This window comes from Aedes aegypti, chromosome 3, assembly GCF_002204515.2.
Source record: "Aedes aegypti strain LVP_AGWG chromosome 3, AaegL5.0 Primary Assembly, whole genome shotgun sequence".
Taxonomy (NCBI): domain Eukaryota; kingdom Metazoa; phylum Arthropoda; class Insecta; order Diptera; family Culicidae; genus Aedes; species Aedes aegypti.
The window spans coordinates 143,853,219-143,871,955 of NC_035109.1; the positions used below are offsets into that span (position 1 = coordinate 143,853,219).

At 36.1% G+C, this 18,737-nt stretch overlaps 1 protein-coding gene across 6 annotated transcripts in view; it reads right to left on the reverse strand.

Annotated features, from left to right (window-relative positions):
- The window catches only part of LOC5568504 (calmodulin), a 103,436-nt gene extending 85,627 nt beyond the window's left edge, over nt 1–17,809 (reverse strand). For 3 of the 6 annotated variants that reach the window (XM_021850158.1, XM_021850157.1, XM_021850160.1), the window contains exon 1: nt 17,539–17,809. The gene's annotated coding sequence lies outside the window, so the exon portion shown is untranslated. Of the gene's footprint in view, nt 1–17,495 lie in introns of all 6 variants that reach the window. The other 3 variants (XM_001652279.2, XM_021850155.1, XM_021850159.1) reach the window with 2 other exon arrangements.
- Nucleotides 17,810–18,737: the final 928 nt, after the last annotated feature.

Here is an 18,737-nt window from a genome sequence, read left to right on the forward strand (position 1 = left end):
TCATGCCACAGAATTCAATCAGACTGTAAATTTTGTATATGTATTTTATACGGCTTATGTTGACTTCCAACCCGGTGATCTTGCTTAGGAATAGATTACCCAGTAAACACAAGATCGTATATGATGGGATAAAAGAGTACAAATGTGGAGGCGATATACGTACATATTGCATGCAGCCTAATGGTGCATGTACGTATATCGCCTCCACATTTGAACTTTTATGCGTTGTCATATACGAGTTTGTGTTTACTGGGTAAATACAGGTAGAGGAAAAGACGATGAATTTCTTGCAGAAGCTTCCAAGTTAATCGAAAACAACTGAAAATGATGTACTTTATATTTTTATATAAATATACGTGTTACTTTTGGTTTGATATGCTTAGGTAGCCATGACTTTTGTGAGTTGAACATGTATGAATATTCAATAAATATGGATATATCTCATATCGTCTATTATTAAAATCGATTTTAAACGAGATAGAAAAATATCATCTTCTCCAAATTTTGCACACAGGTACTTGAAAGACTGCAAAAACATTTGGTGGAAAGATATATATTTTTTGAGGTGCTTATAGTTATAGTTACAGAATAGCTAAATTTAAGATGAAAAACTCAAATAACATGAAAACCATAAGAAATACAACTTTGGTATGTTCAGCAAAGTTGTAGCAAATGATAAGTATAAAAACACTGTAGAACATAGTAGGCCAATAAAACTAAAAAAATAAAACACTTAAGAGCAAAAAACGATTTTTTATTAAAAATACTTAATTATCTCGGCTCTGAAGCAAAACCGAGAAAAAGTTTGTTCGGCAAAGTTGTTTCTATGATCATTTGCTACAACTTTGCTGAACATACCAACTTACGATTCGTTAAAATAAAAAAGTTGGCGTATGCGTCACTCTTGCGATCACCGTAAAAAAAATTTGTTCCGTACATTTTGTAGTACTGAAAATTCTGAACATATTCTCAGAATAAACTATGGCTCTAAAATCAATAAATCTTGACGAAAACCTCATGTCCGCCTAAATTAGCTTCCTGGACCAGTGTGCATTGAGTTTTACAACTTTTTTGTTTAAGGGCCAGTCTAATCGACAGCAACGGTTAAGCTATCGGTTGTTGCGCGATTCACCGAAGTCAGAACCACCACGCTGCTGCTATGTGAGACAAGCGAGGTTTCCTCATTTCAGTTGTTCAACATAACAAAACATAACTACTGAAGAGATTTTTGTCAATAACCATGACTCTTGTTATTGACAAAAATCTCTTCAGCTGTTACATTGATTCAGAAGATTCTGCTACGTGTTAAATTGTTATGTTTTTTATTATCATCAAAAATTCTGGGGGGGGCCTGGATGATTCTGGAGGGGGCCAGGCCCCCCTAGCCCCCCCTGTTCCTACGCCAATGGGCATAATCAGAATTATACGCCTTCTTTAAAATGCTACCTGTTCTGATATGAAACTACTTTATGCGAAACGTCCGTATGCGAATCGTCCTTATGCGAAACGTCTTTATGCGACATGGGTCACCCCCATACAAACACTTCGGAACCCCTGAGGACCAAAACGGACAAATAATCATTCAAATAGGTTGACCCGTTCGTATGCTATTACTACATTCAAACGCCATTCCATTTTTATTTACAGTGATCCCTCCATGAGTCGATGTTCCATGACTCGATATCGATTCATGGAACCATACTGGAAACAAAATTTCATGGTTACTATGATGATTCCTTCAAACAGCTTTCCAAAGGATTGCTGTTCCATGACTCGATATTTCCATGAGTCGATGGTCCCTTCAATATCGACTCATGGAGGTTTCACTGTATATAGGTTTTGTGGAAGATCATTTTTGTCTAAAATTTCATTTTCATGCTCAAAATGCAAAATAATTAAAAAATACATACGATGAAAATCTTCGAAATAGTTTTATAGTCCTATCTATCTTATTCCAGATTACTCGTCAAAGTAGTCTATGAACGAGTTTTAGAACTTAAAAAAACGCAAATTTTCATGCAAAAATAGAGTTATGTTTGATCCTTCGACCTTGACGCTTGCTCCTGTGGGGGCCGGCGATGAGGGCAGGATCAAACATGTCGCGCGTCGGTCGAGTGAAAGTGAAAAGGTGGCGTGATCGCTTAGTTGGTTTGATCCTTCGACCTTGACGCTTGCTCCTCACTGAGTTTTATTTTCTCGTTTTCATGCGCTTTTTGAATAGCGCCATAACCGTTGATTTTAGCGATATAGTTTGTTCGGAGATGTTTCTTGGTATATTAAAGCACAACTTTTGACGAAAAAAGTTTTGTGATCAATCCACCTAGCAGTGAGATAGAAAAACTATTTTTTCAAAACATTTAGATAGACATATAGTGTCTTTGGCAAAGTTGTAGAATTGGCAATTGGAAACAACTTTGTCGAAGACACAATTTTTCTATCTCTTATACTTTTTGAGATATATGCCGTTGTATGTGAATGACCCCTAAAAATCATATTTTTTATCATAACTTTTTCCAAGATTTTTAACATTTTTTGTGTTTTCTACTAAGTTGTTTGTCATGGAAAAACCCGTGGTTTTGTTGAACATATCATCACCCTATCTTTTGAAGTAACAAAGTTATTCATGAATTACTCTTATTTCAAGGGGTAGTTTAGGCCTCTATAACTGGCTTCGGCGCAAAATGGCGCAGACAACTCTTACAAATCATGAAAGTACCATATCTCCCCTTTCGGCAGTTGATAAAAACTTTTGTCTATAAGCGTCTTTGCATGGGTTTTTACTATCAAACAAATAAGCCTAATTAAAACGAATTCGACTGATAATTATTTTACTTTAAGAGATAGAGAGGAACAATGTTCAGCAAAAACACGCGTTTTAAGATGTTTAACAACTTTGTAGAAGATATGAAAAATGTTAAAAAAGTATAAGAGATAGAAAAATTATGTCTTCGACAAAGTTGTTTCAAATTGACAATTCTACAACTTTGCCGAAAACACCATATGTCTATCTAAATGTTTTGAAAAAATAGTTTTTCTATCTCACTGCTTGGTGGATTAATCACAAAACTTTTTTCGTCAAAAGTTGCGCTTTAATATACCAAGAAACTTCTCCGAACAAACTATATCGCTAAAATCAACGGTTTGGGCGCTATTCAAAAAGCGCATGAAAACGAGAAAATAAAACACAGTGCTCCTGTGGGGGCGGGTGATGAGGGCAGGATCAAACATGTCGCGCGTCGGTAGTTAGGAGTGGATAAGTACGCGGTCCGTTAGTAGTGATTGATCCTTTGACCTTGACGCTTGCTCCTGGGCAGTGCGTCAAGAAAGCCCGAGAAGTCGTCAGTTGTTTTCCCTCTTGGGTTACACACCTATTTTCTCTGAGTGCTTTTATATAGCCGAGCCAACGAGTGAAGCTGAAAGTGGATTATTGCTGCTCAAGGATGACAGATAAATTGGTGAGTTCGTTTCATGCTACTATTTCTAATCTATAAAATATGCGTAACTGCACCTTTAATCGTTACAACGGTGAGACGTAAATATGATTTTTCAACAAACTTTGAAAGGTTCGTCACTGTGAGTGTCGACATAAACTCTGATACATAAATTATTTATGTCTAATTTTTTTTCAAAACTCCTTTTTCTTTTGACCTTTATTTTTGTATTTGAAAAAAACTTTGAATGGTTTTACACTACAAGTGTAGACTTGCGAAAGGTTTACTTTATTCAACAAACTTTGAAAGGTTCGTCACCTCGAGTGTTGGCATAATTTTTCTCTACATAGATATTGTTCATGTCAAATGAAAATATTATATTATATTTACATATAAGCATGTTTAAATCTCACAAATAATTATTTATCATGGTCTAATCGCTTATCAAAGTGAATCCTGTGACCCAACGATCCTCTCCATTAACAAACATCCCTCCCAGTAACCTTTGTGGAGATACAGAGGTAAACACGGTCTCCAAATAGCAAAGGTTACACACTAACATTCCTTCCCCCAATTCCACCTAACTGCAAGGCGCCGTTATTGACCATATATAAATAGAGGTACTGAATTATGCACACTGAAGAAGATTATGGCCAATCCCAGCCGAACTTCTAGTTGATTCTTTGTGCATTTTCATTGACTTCGGTCAATCACGGAATAGCATCCATTGATATGTGTAGTCAGTCTAAGCTAAGCTAAGCTAAGCTAAAAAAAACGCAAATTTTCATGCAAAAATATTGATGATAGTTCAAAAGTTATTGAAGGTTTTCTGCTAAAAATCCTTTGTTTTTCAGGGCATTTTATTAGAGTTACAAAAATAGCACATCTGTAATTTTTGACATAATACACACTTTTAGTTTGTCTTTTGATTGGCGTCAAAAGATATTTTTTATAATTGCCTCAATCAGAGATATTCACAATCAAAGTAGGCATGGTTTTGTGACAATAAGAACAATAACTCGGAAGGAGATAGCGAGTTTCTTCACTCATCAAATTACGCATTTTTCGAAGCTCTAAAAGTGTTTCATAGACTATATTGATGGGGTATGTTTGTGTTTTACTGGCTCTACGTCCTTCAAGACATGACCTGCGCCACAATGTTACGCCAACCAACTCGGTCCATGGCTGCTATCCTCCAATTTCTCGATCGCCCCACACTTCCAAGATCCTGCTCCACTTGGTCAAACCACCTAGCTCGTTGCGCTCCCCTTCGTCTTGTACCGGCCGAATTTGAGGTGATGGGGTATTTGAATTAAATTTTTTTTTTCTATCTTTATTAACGAGATTTTTAGCCCTGGGCTAGTTCATCGGGGATGGGATTCGATCCCAGGTCCTCGGCGTGAGAGGCGTGTGTTCTAACCACTACACCAGGTCCGTCCCCTGAATTAAAAACGCTAGAGCCAGAAAACCTGTTTCGTTCGGACCACCCTATGTCACCGTAGGAAAAAAGCTCTAAATCGGTTAATTTAAGAGATACGAAAAAAAACTTTTTTGGCAAAGATGCTTGAAATTAAATGCTCTACAACTTTGCTGAAGTATGTATAATATAATTTCTACAAATAAGAAAGTTAGTTACATGATTTCTATGAAAATGTGGTCCACCCTAATTTTCAATAACACCAAACAAAGGCGCCATTATAAAGGGTTTAACTAATGCAAACAACTTCGTGGAAGACCGTTTTCGTCTAATCATTAGCGGGAAACTTTCATTCTAAAGCTCAAAAATGCATCTTTCCGCGTAAAATTGATTCCTGGACCACTGTGCACTGGTACACTTCCCCCAATGTACCTTAATTCGTTTGAGGATTCCGTAAAAAAAATCTTGAAAGTAGCGGAAGCGTTGGAAGAATTTCTTTAGCAATTTATTGAAAATACTTGGAAAAATCAGAAGAAACTTTCGGAAGTATCCCAGGAGAAGATCCTGAAAATGTTTCAGCAGTGGTCCCAGGACGACTTTTTCTATGGCAAACACTATGAAAAAAATGTATACATTCAACTCTCCACATGCTACATAGTATGCATGCAAACCCACATGTCCGTTTAAGACATACTCAAAACCAAGCATGCACATAGAAATATGCTCGTCAATATACCCTCATAAGTCATACGTCTCCCATTAAAACTAGTATTTCACATTTATATCAAGCCGTATCCATTCACATTGGTGCGCCGCAGAAAGCCAATGAATGCGAATTCACTCAATAAGCAACGGTCGATGTCGTTTGCCGGAACATTCCCAATAAATCGGAAAGCTGCCTTGTAGTAGCATTATGAGGCTCATGACTCTGGTACCTACAGTATTGGGCAATGTAAGCGAAACAGAATGAAAATTATCATTGTGTACGATGGGGCCGTTTAGTTATGGAAAAGTTTCAGTTTATTGTAGTTTGCTCGAATGAGCTCATAGTTGTATAACACACTTTTATACTTAAACATAGCTAACATTTGAATAAAAAGAATGATAGGAACAACAATAAATCTCAAGGACGAATGAACAAGAAGAAGATACAGAAGATGGATTAAAATAAAGATGATTTGTACCGAGAAACTCTGTTTTGACCTATACTGTAAAAGTAATGCTGAGCAGCGAAGCATCGGTCACGTCCTAGCACAAAATTGACTTGCAGTCCCCAACTGACACACATCCTTATAGCTTACACGGAGAAAGCGGGAGTGCTCACGTCGGCGAGGAGCAGAATCTAGTTGATATGGAGGAGACCATTGACATGATAATGGCCCGATATGCTAGCCATCTCATCCGCTCATGTCCTGTCCGTTCAAGCTCAAGAAACTGGCCGACTTTTCCCACAACTCGTGACATTGCACCGTCATCAACATCATCGTTTTACTGCTGATGCCGTTCTATGGGCGTCCTCTCAGTAGTCCCATTGAAGGGCGATGTTTAGAAGAAGAGGTTAGGTAATACCTACTAGAATCGGTCAATCTTTCACACGTACGACACGTGCTTCTTCGGTACAAGGTTGATGTTTAATACATATTAAGGAGGCGATGATAGCAGTGTACAGCACTCATGTTTTAGATTAAACTTTGTTGAGTGTTGAAAATATTGTTCAGTAATTAACCATAATTTAAAAGTTTTGAGGTGAGCGAGATCATGTTTCAATTTTTAAACCAATGTTGGTAGCGTGTGTTGCACCAGTAGATTATAGAAATCAAATGTTCATCGGATTTTTTATCTCTAGAGATCATTGGACTATATCTTCATAATCGAAAGATTATTCTATCGGCGATTTTTTTATCATTAATTTTATGTGAACACATATTCGCCATAGAGGTCCATGGGTTTTAGTATGAACAACATGGCCAGCCTTAAAATTTGTTTGACGATAAAAAGCTTGTTCTTATGATTTTCTGTTCATAAGTGGATACATACATTTTATACATTTGTCACATTTGGCTTGAATGTCCTCAGTTTGATTTTGAAAGTCATATATTAATCTAGCATGAGCCGTATAGATACTTAACATCATCTGTTCAATTTATTGGAACCCCTCTAATCGTGACAACATTTCTACTTGAAGGTTTAAAAAAAATGTTTTAGTTTATGTTGGAATCAGACCAAATTTAATTTTGTTTTCCATATTGTGACATATAAAATCACATTTACTGGACAATATTAGTCTATCAGAAGGAAATCGGGGTATTAGGAATGCCATTTTGTGACCATTTTAGGTCCAGTTTTAGAACTCCGTTTTTAGTTCTCAAAGAGCTAGTTTTATCATTTTACAAAAATACCCATTATGCAAAACACAAAAAAAAACGTCTGCAGACTTAAACTATTGCAAGTACATTTTGGACGTTCTTTGTGTATATGTGTTATTTTACGTTTTTTTCAGTAGCTCCGGCACGGTGCCCCGACAGACCGTTATTATGCAAAAAAATTGTCCATCATATCTGAGCACAGGGCTCAGTTCCTGAGGTCATTCTGCACCTCTGGGCCAATTTTTAAAAAAATCCTTAGGAGGAATCTCGAGAAATCTTGATTTGAAGTTTTTGACTTAAAAATTCAATATAATCCATATTCAAATTTTCAATAGCATAGAAAAAACCTACAAAAACGCTCAAAAAGTTAGCCAAACTGTTCTTAACTACTATATAACTGTTACCGTTGTTATAATTACAAATATTTACTACTGACTTAACTTACCAGAGTGGCTTAAGTATGTTTTTACATGGCGTAAACTAGTAAGCTTCGTTGAATATAATGAAATCAAAGAAATAAATTTCAATATACTATTGATGTTACGTTCGATGAACGTGAAACATTCTATGCTGAATATTATTAATTAATAGCTTATTTTCCGACATTCACACTAAGTGACCAGCCCACCAAAGTCTGCCGTATTTATTTTGCTTAATAAAATTTTCTTCTGTGTTCATCTGGTACTACTCTTAATGTTTACGTCTAGTTTTCCACCGAGTATTGCCCTCAGCACTTTATCTAAAAATATCCTATTGATGCATGGTATTTGAAATATGGCTATTCTCAGCCTCAACAGGATTATAACTACACGGGAAACATGATTGTCATATGTCACAAGTGTTCGAAGATTAACAAAGTCATTAACAACTTCAAACAATTCCCCTTTGAATACTACTTAAGTATCAACTTCACTAGGACTTCCACTCTAGATACTTGCAACCATTTATTTCGTATTATTTTTTTCGGGATTCATCGTCAATCTGTTTATTGATTTCTAGGTCGCGTTCGGCTCAGTAACAAAAATCTAGCTACTGCAGGTAGTATCAAAGACTTCAAAATGAGACTTAAAGCTGTTTAAGCTGACAAATACAATCAAGTGTAAGGATTGTAGACGAGGACCCTTTTTTTGTCAAATTACATGGAATGAAAAGAGATGAGTTTCCGAATTTATTGTTCAATATTGCGTTTTTTCGCTTATATTCAGCGTAGACAATCGTCGCCGTCAAATGGAAAAAATCGTCGACGAAACTAAAAGAAGCGTTGTCATCGTCACTCAACCAGCGTCGGATGACGATGCGAAGATCCAGTCACATAGGCTCGGCGTCATGACGAACAAATACGATTCCTTCGTTATGGGTGAATCTTCGTTCGGGAGCACCAAACCGACTAAAAATATGAATCGTGTCTTCGACAGATTATGAGTATTATTTGCAAAAATGAAACAAAAACAAAACAAAACGCGTCTAGAATCGAACAAACAATCTCTAAATCGTCAACTCCACGCGCTCACCAACAGAGCTATTGTAGAATCATGAGAAGAGCAGGTTCACTTGCTAATACAAGCAATTATGTAATGGCATTTGGTTTGGTGCGTAGCAACCGAATATACAATAAACGCTTTCTTCTTGTATGTAAGAGTAGCAAGCGTAATGAAGAAACATTTGCTAGTTGACGATTTTGTGTTAAAGTTAGTCGTGCATTCTTTCGTCGATGACGAGATGACGACCTGCCAGAGTTATTATACTGGATGACGATTTATTTTTATTTCGTCGGTGACGATTCTGACGATTGTCTGCCCTGCTTATACTCCTTGATTTTGCAGACGATGACTTTATTGGAATCAATCGCAGTACAGTAAAGGAGGGTTTCACTATTTTAAAGATGGACAACTAAGACAAGCTTGTAATGCCATTTACTCTACCCAAACGTATATGGTCGCATATATAGAAAAAAAAAAAACAGGTTCAGATATGTTGGTGTTGAGGCAGTTCTTGATGGAGATGTTATTAAAGTTGTTGAAGAGCAATATAACATTTGTGACGTATGATAATAATGTTTCCCGTGTAGTAAAAACACGTATTCTAGCTGCGAATATCTCCTTCCATGGATTACGTAACCAGCTTAGGGACCCGCAACTTGCAAATGGAGACGACATTTATACACTGTTGCTTGATAAAGGCTTAACTGACTTCAAAGATCCACTATTTCGTTAACAACTTCGCCAAAACACCTCGCGATCCTTTATCGTGCAACACTGAAAAGTGTTTCGAAAACTAATTAATTAAATTAATTAACTAATTAAACTTTTTTAATAATAATGTAAAGAGAGCAACGATTAATGCAAGCTTGCTCAAATGAAACGTCATTGTCAATTTGCCCTGTATAAAACGCTTATTCTTGGCTCCCTTAGCACATTTATTTAAGAACAGGAACGAAAACTATTGAGCGAATAAAATAGGCAAACTGCAGTGAGCTGGTCATTTAGTGCAAATGCCGGAAAGCTGTAAATTTTCTAATAATAACAACTGTAACAATGTTATACTAGTTGAGAACAGTTTAGCCAACTTTTTTAGCGTTTTTGTAGGTTTTTTCAGTGCTTTTGCAAAATTTTAATATGGATAATATTGAAATTTTCAGTCAAAAATTTCAAATCGAGATTTCTCGAAATTCCTCCTAGGGATTTTTTTAAAAAATGGTCCGGAGGTGCAGAATGACCCCAGGAATCGAGCCATGTGCTCAGATTTGATGGACATTTTTTTTTGCATAATAACGGTCTGTCGGGGCACCGTGTCCGGTACTTGATTCCGGAGTTCAAATTCAGATTTTGAAGGATCAATAAGGATGAGGCACATTAATACAAGTTTGCCTAAAATTCTTATCATGAGACACTTTAAATTTAAGTGTTTTGTTAAGGTAAAACTATCAGGAGTTTAATTGAATATGATCGATAACTATCCCGAAACTCTGTTTTAGTAACAAAAGATACCTTCTTGATTTCGAAAAATCAATGTTTTGTTTTTGAAACTCCCGATACTCCTTATTACAATAATGGTTTTTGCGAAAATTCTGAAGGATTCTTATCAGAATTCTAGAGAAAATCTAATAGCAATGGTGGTTTCTGTTGAGATCCTTACGAGGTTTCTGATAAGATGCCTGGAGGATTTCTATCAAAATCCTAAACGGGTACTGGTAAAAATATTGGAGAATCACAGAAGGGTCTTGATGAGATTCCTGGAAAGATTCTTAAGAGCATCCTGGAGGTATTCTGGTGAGTATCTTGAAAAGATTGTGATTAAAAAAACCTAGTTTCAGATGAGAATCCTGAAAAGTTTTGAGGAGAATCCTGGGACGATTGTGATTAGAAATTAGGAAGGATAATGATGAAAATCTTAGTTTCTGATGAGAATCATGAAAATATTTCGATGAAATACCAGGATGGATTCTGATAAGACAACTGAACGGATTCTGATTAGAATTATGGATGGATGCAGATGAGAATCCTAGAAGGTTTCTGATAAGAATCCTGAAAGAATTCTGTTGAGAATTTTGGAAGGATTGCGATGACATTGGAGTATTGATCTAAATATCAAGTATCTGATGAAATCTCTTATTTTGATAAGAAATTTGAAAGGATGAGAATTCTGAAAGGATGAGTTTTCTGAAAGAGCGAAGATTCTGATGAGAATCCCGAAAGGATTCTGTAGAGAAATCTGGAAGGATTCTGATGAGATTACTAAGAGGATTCTGAAGGGAATTTTGAGATGGTATAGATGAGAACTTTAAAAAGTTTTTAATGAGAATCCTGTAGAAGATTCTGATGATTCTTATGGGCGTAAGCAGGATTTCCTTCAGAGAGGGGTAAATGATCATGAAAATTCATTGACGAATTATACGCGAAACCGATCTGTATACACAATCTCTGCAGCCTTTTTGTATGAAATGTTAAACTATGGAGGACATCCATCCTTCTTTTTCATTCACAGTTAGCAAAGTAGATTTCAAAACCCAACTTGGTTCATTTTTTTTTTCTGAGAGCATGTCAACAATTTAGAAAAATCCATTTTGTAAGAAGTTCACACTTTGACTGACTAATTGAAAAATTTAAGACCCTGATCAGTTGATGACACAAGGTATAACATGTTTAGACAGTGCCAGATTTAGTGGATTCCACCACTTCAAAAATAACTCCCGAAGTTCTTCAGGCATCTCTAAAATAGTTTTTCTAAGTATTCCTCTGAGGAATCCGTTAGAAATTTTCCAAAAAAAAATGTATCGGGATTTCTGTAGATTTTTTCAGGATTTGATATAAGTTTTTCCCCCGATTATGTATTACATCAGCTGCAAAACATCAAAAAGACAAAGTTCATACATTTTATAAATTTCAAAAATTCCTCCATAAACTACTAAGATATCTCTAGTAGTTTCCCTGGTTTCCTCACAGTATGTTTTAAGGATTCCACCAATGATACTTACAATTTCGTAACATTTTTTTTTTTTATTATTTCCTATTGAATTCCTTTAGCAATTACACTCAGAACTCCTTTAGGTATTGTTTCAGGAAAACTGTTAATGTATATTCCAGGAATCAATTCAAAATAGTTTCATAAAATTATTTTAAATTTAATTTCAATTTGTTTCTTGGTTGGTTGGTTTGACTTTATTATCGAGATTTTTAAATTTGTTTCTTGGGATATCGTCAAGTTATTTCTTAAGACATTGCTCCCAACAATTCTTCAAGGATTCTTCCATTGATATCTTTGATATTGAAGATTTCTAATGAAATACATCTAAAGATTTCTCTAAATGTTCTTTCAGGGATGTCGTGGAGAAGAACTGTAAACATTCTTTGAATATTTTTTCCAGAAATTCTTTTAGAAAATTATGGTACTTCAGAATTGACAACAACTACTCTAAGAGTCAAAAATTACCCTTGGATCACCAAAATTCCTACAGAGGTTCATGTGAGAGCTTCTCTGCGGATTTCTTTAGAAACTCCTAACAGTTATTTCCTCGATATCACGATATCATCTCTTAGCATTCTTTTGAACGTAATGAAAAATATTCATGCAATGTTTATTCAGAGATTTCTACTTACATTTCCAAAAGAGTTCCTCCATCCAGATGTTTTTGAATTTCTTCTAAAAATATTCTAGGTTTTTTTTAAGAAATCCCACAAGGATTTATTCAGAATTTTTTCTCAGAAATTTGCAGAAATTTATAATAGTTTGATTTTTCAGATTTATTTTTGGTATTTAATGTTCTTGGAGAGGTTCTTCCTTAGAGTCCGCTGCTACAAAGCAAAGCCATGCTGAAGATATCTGGGTTCTATTCCCGGTCGATCCAGGATCTTTTCGATGCGATATGCGAAAATGGCAATTTAGGCAAAGAAAGCTCTCAGTTAATAACTGTGAAAGTGCTCATTGAACACTCTGCTGAGAAGCAGGCTTTGTCCCATGAGGTTACGTACCAAGAAGAAGAAGAAGATACAAAGTCAAAATATATACCGTAAAACAGGGTAACTTTGATAGACCTTTTGGAAATTATCAAAAACTTAAAAAAAAACCTCAGAAACCAATTCCGGCCTTGAAATTGGAAAACAAATTTTTACTAACTAATTGCGAAAAAGCTCAAAAACTTACCATGCAGTGTGGAAGTGCGCATAATTTAAATTTAGGACACACTAGTCCAAATCAATATCAATTTACTCAAGACTTCAAAAGCATTTTCAAATGGGAGAACGTTTTAGAAAATTCCAGGGAGACTGATTTGAAAGAAGTGAGGACTATTATTTAAAAAAAAATAAAAAATACGGAAGCCCCTGGCGATGATGGAATTTGTACTCTACTGGTCTTTCTCTTCTAGACATAGAAAAAGCATTCGACAGTTTTTGGCATGAAGGCTTGAGTGATAAGATAAATAAACTTTAATTTTCCAACATACATTGTTGAAATAATCCAAAGTTATCTGTCAAATCGTACACTTCAGGTTAATTATCAGATCTCCAAGTGTGAAAGACTTCCTGTAAAAGCTGGTGTTCCTCAAGTCAACATTTTGGGACCAATATTATACAACATTTTCACATCTGTTTTACCTGATTTATCTCAGAGATGTCAAAAATCTTTGTTTGTGGATGACAAACGACGAAGCCGCCTGTAGTAGATTGCAAAAATGTCTGGATATTTTTTCTTCATACTTGAGCAATTCTCGCTGAAACCAGGCCGCCATCGGCATCCATCGTTAGAATTCCAATTTTATGTCACTGTCGCTAGTTTTCGATAAATTTACTTTATTTGAGTTGAGTGAAGAATAAGACTATTATTTTGAGTGAAAGATAAGTATCAATACAGTTAATCTACATAGGAAAGTTTCAACAGGGGTACCATGTAATGGTGAAATAGAAACGGTATAATAATAACTATACTAATCTCTAATAATCTACCTATATATTCATTCAGTTTCTCTTCTAAAACTCAACTTAAAATATAAACCATATGAACCAAAAGCTCTTTATTCAAAACCTTCAAGTAGACTAACTTTCTAAAATCACATTGAGGGCATTTAAGCCAAATGTAACAAATATATAAAATGTTTGTATCTACCTATTAACAAAAAATCGAAACTTTGATCTTCAAAACAAATTTTCAGGCTAGCCTTGTTGTATGCTGTACCAAAATGGACTAACTGTTGTAATACCAGGAAGAAAGCGGTTCCAAAATAAAATTTTGAAAATGATTCTGAAGCTCCCTCCCTGGTATAGAACTAATGAGTTACATAGAATATCCAATATGGAAACATTGGAACAAATGACGAATGAAATTAATTTTAGGCAAATTGCAATCTTCTATTGCCACGATAAATGCGTTATATATCGCTGTTCGCGTTTGGCGTGCAAATCCTGTCTAAGTGTGCTTCAAATGCGGCAACACAAAATAATCAAAGGACTCTTTGCAGTCATTATCAATATCCCCGCCAACCTAGCAAAGAAAATCAAACTTTGTATTCGCCTTCCTTATGAAAAATCTTACCGCATTTGGTATTACCGCATTTGATATTTGCATTTCAAACGCACACAGCAATATCTGGGATAATTTAGGTTAAGTTGTTTGAAAACTTTTTTTTTCTCTTAAAAGTAGGTGAAATTAACTCACCTATAAGAATTCTGAACTGCTACGGCAAATGAAATGTAATATGTTGTTAACAAAATGTTAATAAAAGCTTAAATTTGTTTTACAAAACTAGGATGATAGTGTTTTCTAACGCAGAACATCTCGTTATAGGAAATTAATGTAATGTTTGAAATGATACTAATAAAGAATAGCAAATGATAATAATTGCTCATTATTTAGCTATAGTTTATTGTATTCATCTGAGTTCTTGAGGAACAAAATTTTTACGGGAAATAATTTTAGTCATATACATTGCACTGAAAGTTCATCAAAACTATTCGTTGATCATCCATGATAGGTCTAATTCATCGACTACCGAAGAGATTAGTTAAGTCGAAATACAGCTACACAGAAAAAATCCGTCAACAAGCAAAAATACACCGTGAACTAGATCATGTTTTGTATTTTTGACAGTTCAAGTTTTCCAGAACTCTTTTTTGAGCGTGTACAGGATACGTTTTGTGCAATAGATATTAATAGGGGTATTCACTTAAAGTCGCGTAATTTATAATTCTGCGTAACTTCAGCCATGAAACTTTTCAAATGAAATATTCCTCATTAGATTCGGAAAAATGTCAAATGAGATAATTATAATCTAGTTTTCCACAGTTCTAACCACTGCATCGCGTTGACAACGTCAACAATTTGTGCCAAAATCTGTTTTCAACCTCGAAATTTTGATCAATTTTTCGGGTTTTTGCTGCTGAATTTGGAACTTTAGTAACGTCATACATATTGATAATACTGATGGTGAACTGAGGCAAATGGTTGGTGCATCAGTATTTTACTTAACGAAAGCCATGTTTGGTGTTTAAAGATGCCATATAAGACTGCTTCCGCCAGGTTAAATGCAGCTGATTCCGATTCATGTGATGAAAAGATAGTCCAGTAATCCTAAGGAATTCCAAACTTTAATTTTAATCCTCAAACGGTTTCAAAACACTGAAGTCAGTTTATTGTTTGTCTTCACCCAATTGTGTAAAGTTAAAAGGCCAAACTATGCCCCGGAGATAAACCAGCCACGGACTGAATGTCTCGGACATTTTGTTAATAATAAAAATAACTACTCAGAACGAATTCCACGTTTCCGATATCGCTGAACTTATAGTAAATTAACTCGTGCAAGATCGTGTTTCAGTGCAAGATTCAGTTCTGCCACCAGGACACAAAATTCCGGTTTGGAATAATGCTCTCGTTGGCCTGTGAATTTGTAACCGTTTTGCAGCAAGAAGTGCTGGTTTCCAGTGCAAACTCGTCTTGCATCCAGCTTTTCCGTATCCGTTCTAAGAAAACACTTAACAGCGTAAAGCGCTGCGTAAGTCGTACTAAATCGATTATCTTAAATATTTCATCACGGTGCGTAAACTTCCAGTGAAACTTTTCGGGATGATCAAACTTAAGAGTAAATCAATCCAAGAACGCTTTGGTAATCCGACAAATGTCAATATTTTGTTTTAAGAGAACGAGAACGGAAAATGCATTTTGCATTTGAATAAAAAAAGTGTTTGAAGTCGAGTGTTCGGTTTCGCTATCTGAAATAATGTGTCCTGGTGGGGGAAGAATTGAGGCGAGGACTCTTACAATTGGTTCATCGGTATTGGAAAAGTGGAATATTTTCTTGGACAGTTTCTGGGGGTAGCTACGTCTTCTACTCCATTTCAAGGACCGTCTATAAACCATGTGGATTTTTTCTTGAATTGCCTGACCCCCCTCCCCATCCTCCCTTGGGGTCTTCTGTCCATACAGGTCCATACTACAATTTTTAAATTTGTTTGAACCGAGGTCTTAAGCCAGACACCCCCTTCCCCTTAAATGACCACTGATTTTGTGGGCGTCCTCCAATTGAGAAAGAAAAACAAATGACTCCAGCGGTCTGAGGACAATTTCGAATCAAACATGCGAAACACTGGTTATCATTTCAAAGGAATTACAAGTTACTGGGCTATCTTTCTATCCCATATGATGTTAATGTTATTTCCGATGGTCTGGAGCTGGAGATGCACTGATGGAAGCGGTCATATATGGAATCTCTAAGAATCAACCTTGGCTGTTTTCGATAAGAACTACCGAAAACTGGGTCAATCGTTTTCCTTAGTTCAATAATTATCTATAATAATATGACCAATTCGAGTTACGCAGAATTGCTCTTTACGCGACTTTAAGTGAATCCCCCTATTATTGACATTTGTCAGATTACCAGCGTTCTTGGATTGATAACCATCTGAGTTTGACAACCCGAAATGTTTCACTTGCATTTTTTCGCAATGTGATGAAATATTTAGTTAATCATTTAAGCATGACTTACGCAGTGTTTTACGCTGTTAAGTAAATACCCCTAATATTATTCAAATCTGTCTAAATGGTTTCAATCTATACATATTTAAATTAAAGATGAATATTGTCTAGATGCATTGCATGACCAGTTTAACTAACACGTGCCGAGCATCTTTCAATCTTTCACATCTCATTCTTACCTTTGGGAGTTTTAAGCAGCAACTATAATAAGAGAGGGCATCCCATAGAATGCTTCATCAGACCATAAGATACTAGATAATAGAAACAAGCTTTCAGATTAAAGGAACAATGGCTTCGCTCACCGAATGATGTATCGTTATGATTCAATGCACGCGTGGGAGTATCTCTTCGCAACTACAGATCGCCTGACTTGGTTAGGAGGGGTGGCAGGATACGAGCCTTGTTTTCATTGGCAAAAGATAACACTCCTGAGAGGTGGGTGGATTGTTGGGAGAGGTGAAGAATTCGTGGAATCGTTCGGAGGATGTGGAAATTATTTTCGATGACTTTGTGCTACTGGCGAGCCATCAGTGAAGCATTTGTGATGGTAAAGCCGAATCGGAAATCAGAGCAAAACGATTTCCTGTCATATTTTTTGAATGTCACAGGAATCTCTCTCCCCCTAAGAATGGTCTATTTGTGGATTTCGATTTTGGTGCTAACACATCTGACATTGTCTCGAGGTTCCTCATTCAGTGGGAGAAATAATCACATAATCCATCATATCTATTATCAGATTTCACTGAAACTGGAACAGTCACAAAGCTAATCACTAATTGGAATATTCTTATCAAATCGGGAAAGTTTTCCTTATCTCACTTCGAATTTTGTCGCCGCTTACACTGAATCGCAATGCTTCTACCTCTGATTAGCAGGAAATCACTCGCGCACTTTCACGGTTCGGTTGCGGAAAATTAATTCTGGCCAAAAGTTTATCCACAGCTTTTTGACGTCGCGTTCGCCTTGAACAAAGAAGAGCTGTTCCACTTTTACGCACACTGGAACTCGAGGACACGGGCAGGTGCTTGGGGGTGGGACCACACACAACAATAAATGGGTCTTAGAAAAATCCTTGGACGAGGAAAATCACTGAGCATCCGCACCGAACGACTTCGTAACAGAGAATGAAGGCTGCAGGGAGTTTTCCCCGATGTTTTATCTCGTTCGGTCTGTCGGGAGCGTGAAAATGCGTTGCATCTCGCGGAGCATTATGCTCCCTCCGATGGTTGTGGGGTTATGCGCCCCAACATGTTATTTCGTTTATATGGGGAAATGGGGCATAGTGCGCTAGATTGCTATATGCCATCTTGATAGTAGTATCGGAGAGCCATACAATAATCGAATATAATCAAATATCCTTTTCTATCTGCACAACATTTGGGCTAATTAGTATTAACGTAAAACAGTTTACTCCCTTTACGTCAGAAATGATTCGTGTATGAGAATTGAAAAAAAAATAACCTAACTTTTGAACTGATGGTAAAGATGTTTATCCTGTGACTTGAATAACCTTGAAAGTATAGAGTTTTGTTTCCTTTTAAGATTTCTTATCCAGCACGCTAGCTTATTTTTCTTAATACGCACACTCATGGAAAGCATAATTAGAAAAATCAAACCATTAATTGAGCTCACTCATTCGTTAATGATACGTATGAACTAGCTGACAGTTTAAATTTAGATGGATGACTAAGAAAAAAAGCTTATTCAAACGTGACTTTAAACAAAAAAAATGTTTTCGAACCATTTCCCATGCAAAGAAGAGTATCCGGAATTCGAAGTTGTCCGGTTTTAAGATTCCTAGATAAAGAAGTCTAGCTTATTCTTCTTCTTCTTCTTTTTGTCATTACGTCCTGGCAGAGACAGAGCCAGCTTCTAAGCCTAGTGTTCTTATGAGCACTTCCACAGTTTTTATCTAGGAGCTTTCTTTGCCAAAGTTGCCAATTTCGCATTCGTATATCGTTTGGCAAGTACGATGATACTCTATGCCGCATGGAAATTTCCTCTACGAAAAGATCCTGGACCGACCGGGAATCGAACCCAGACACCTTCAGCATGGTTTTG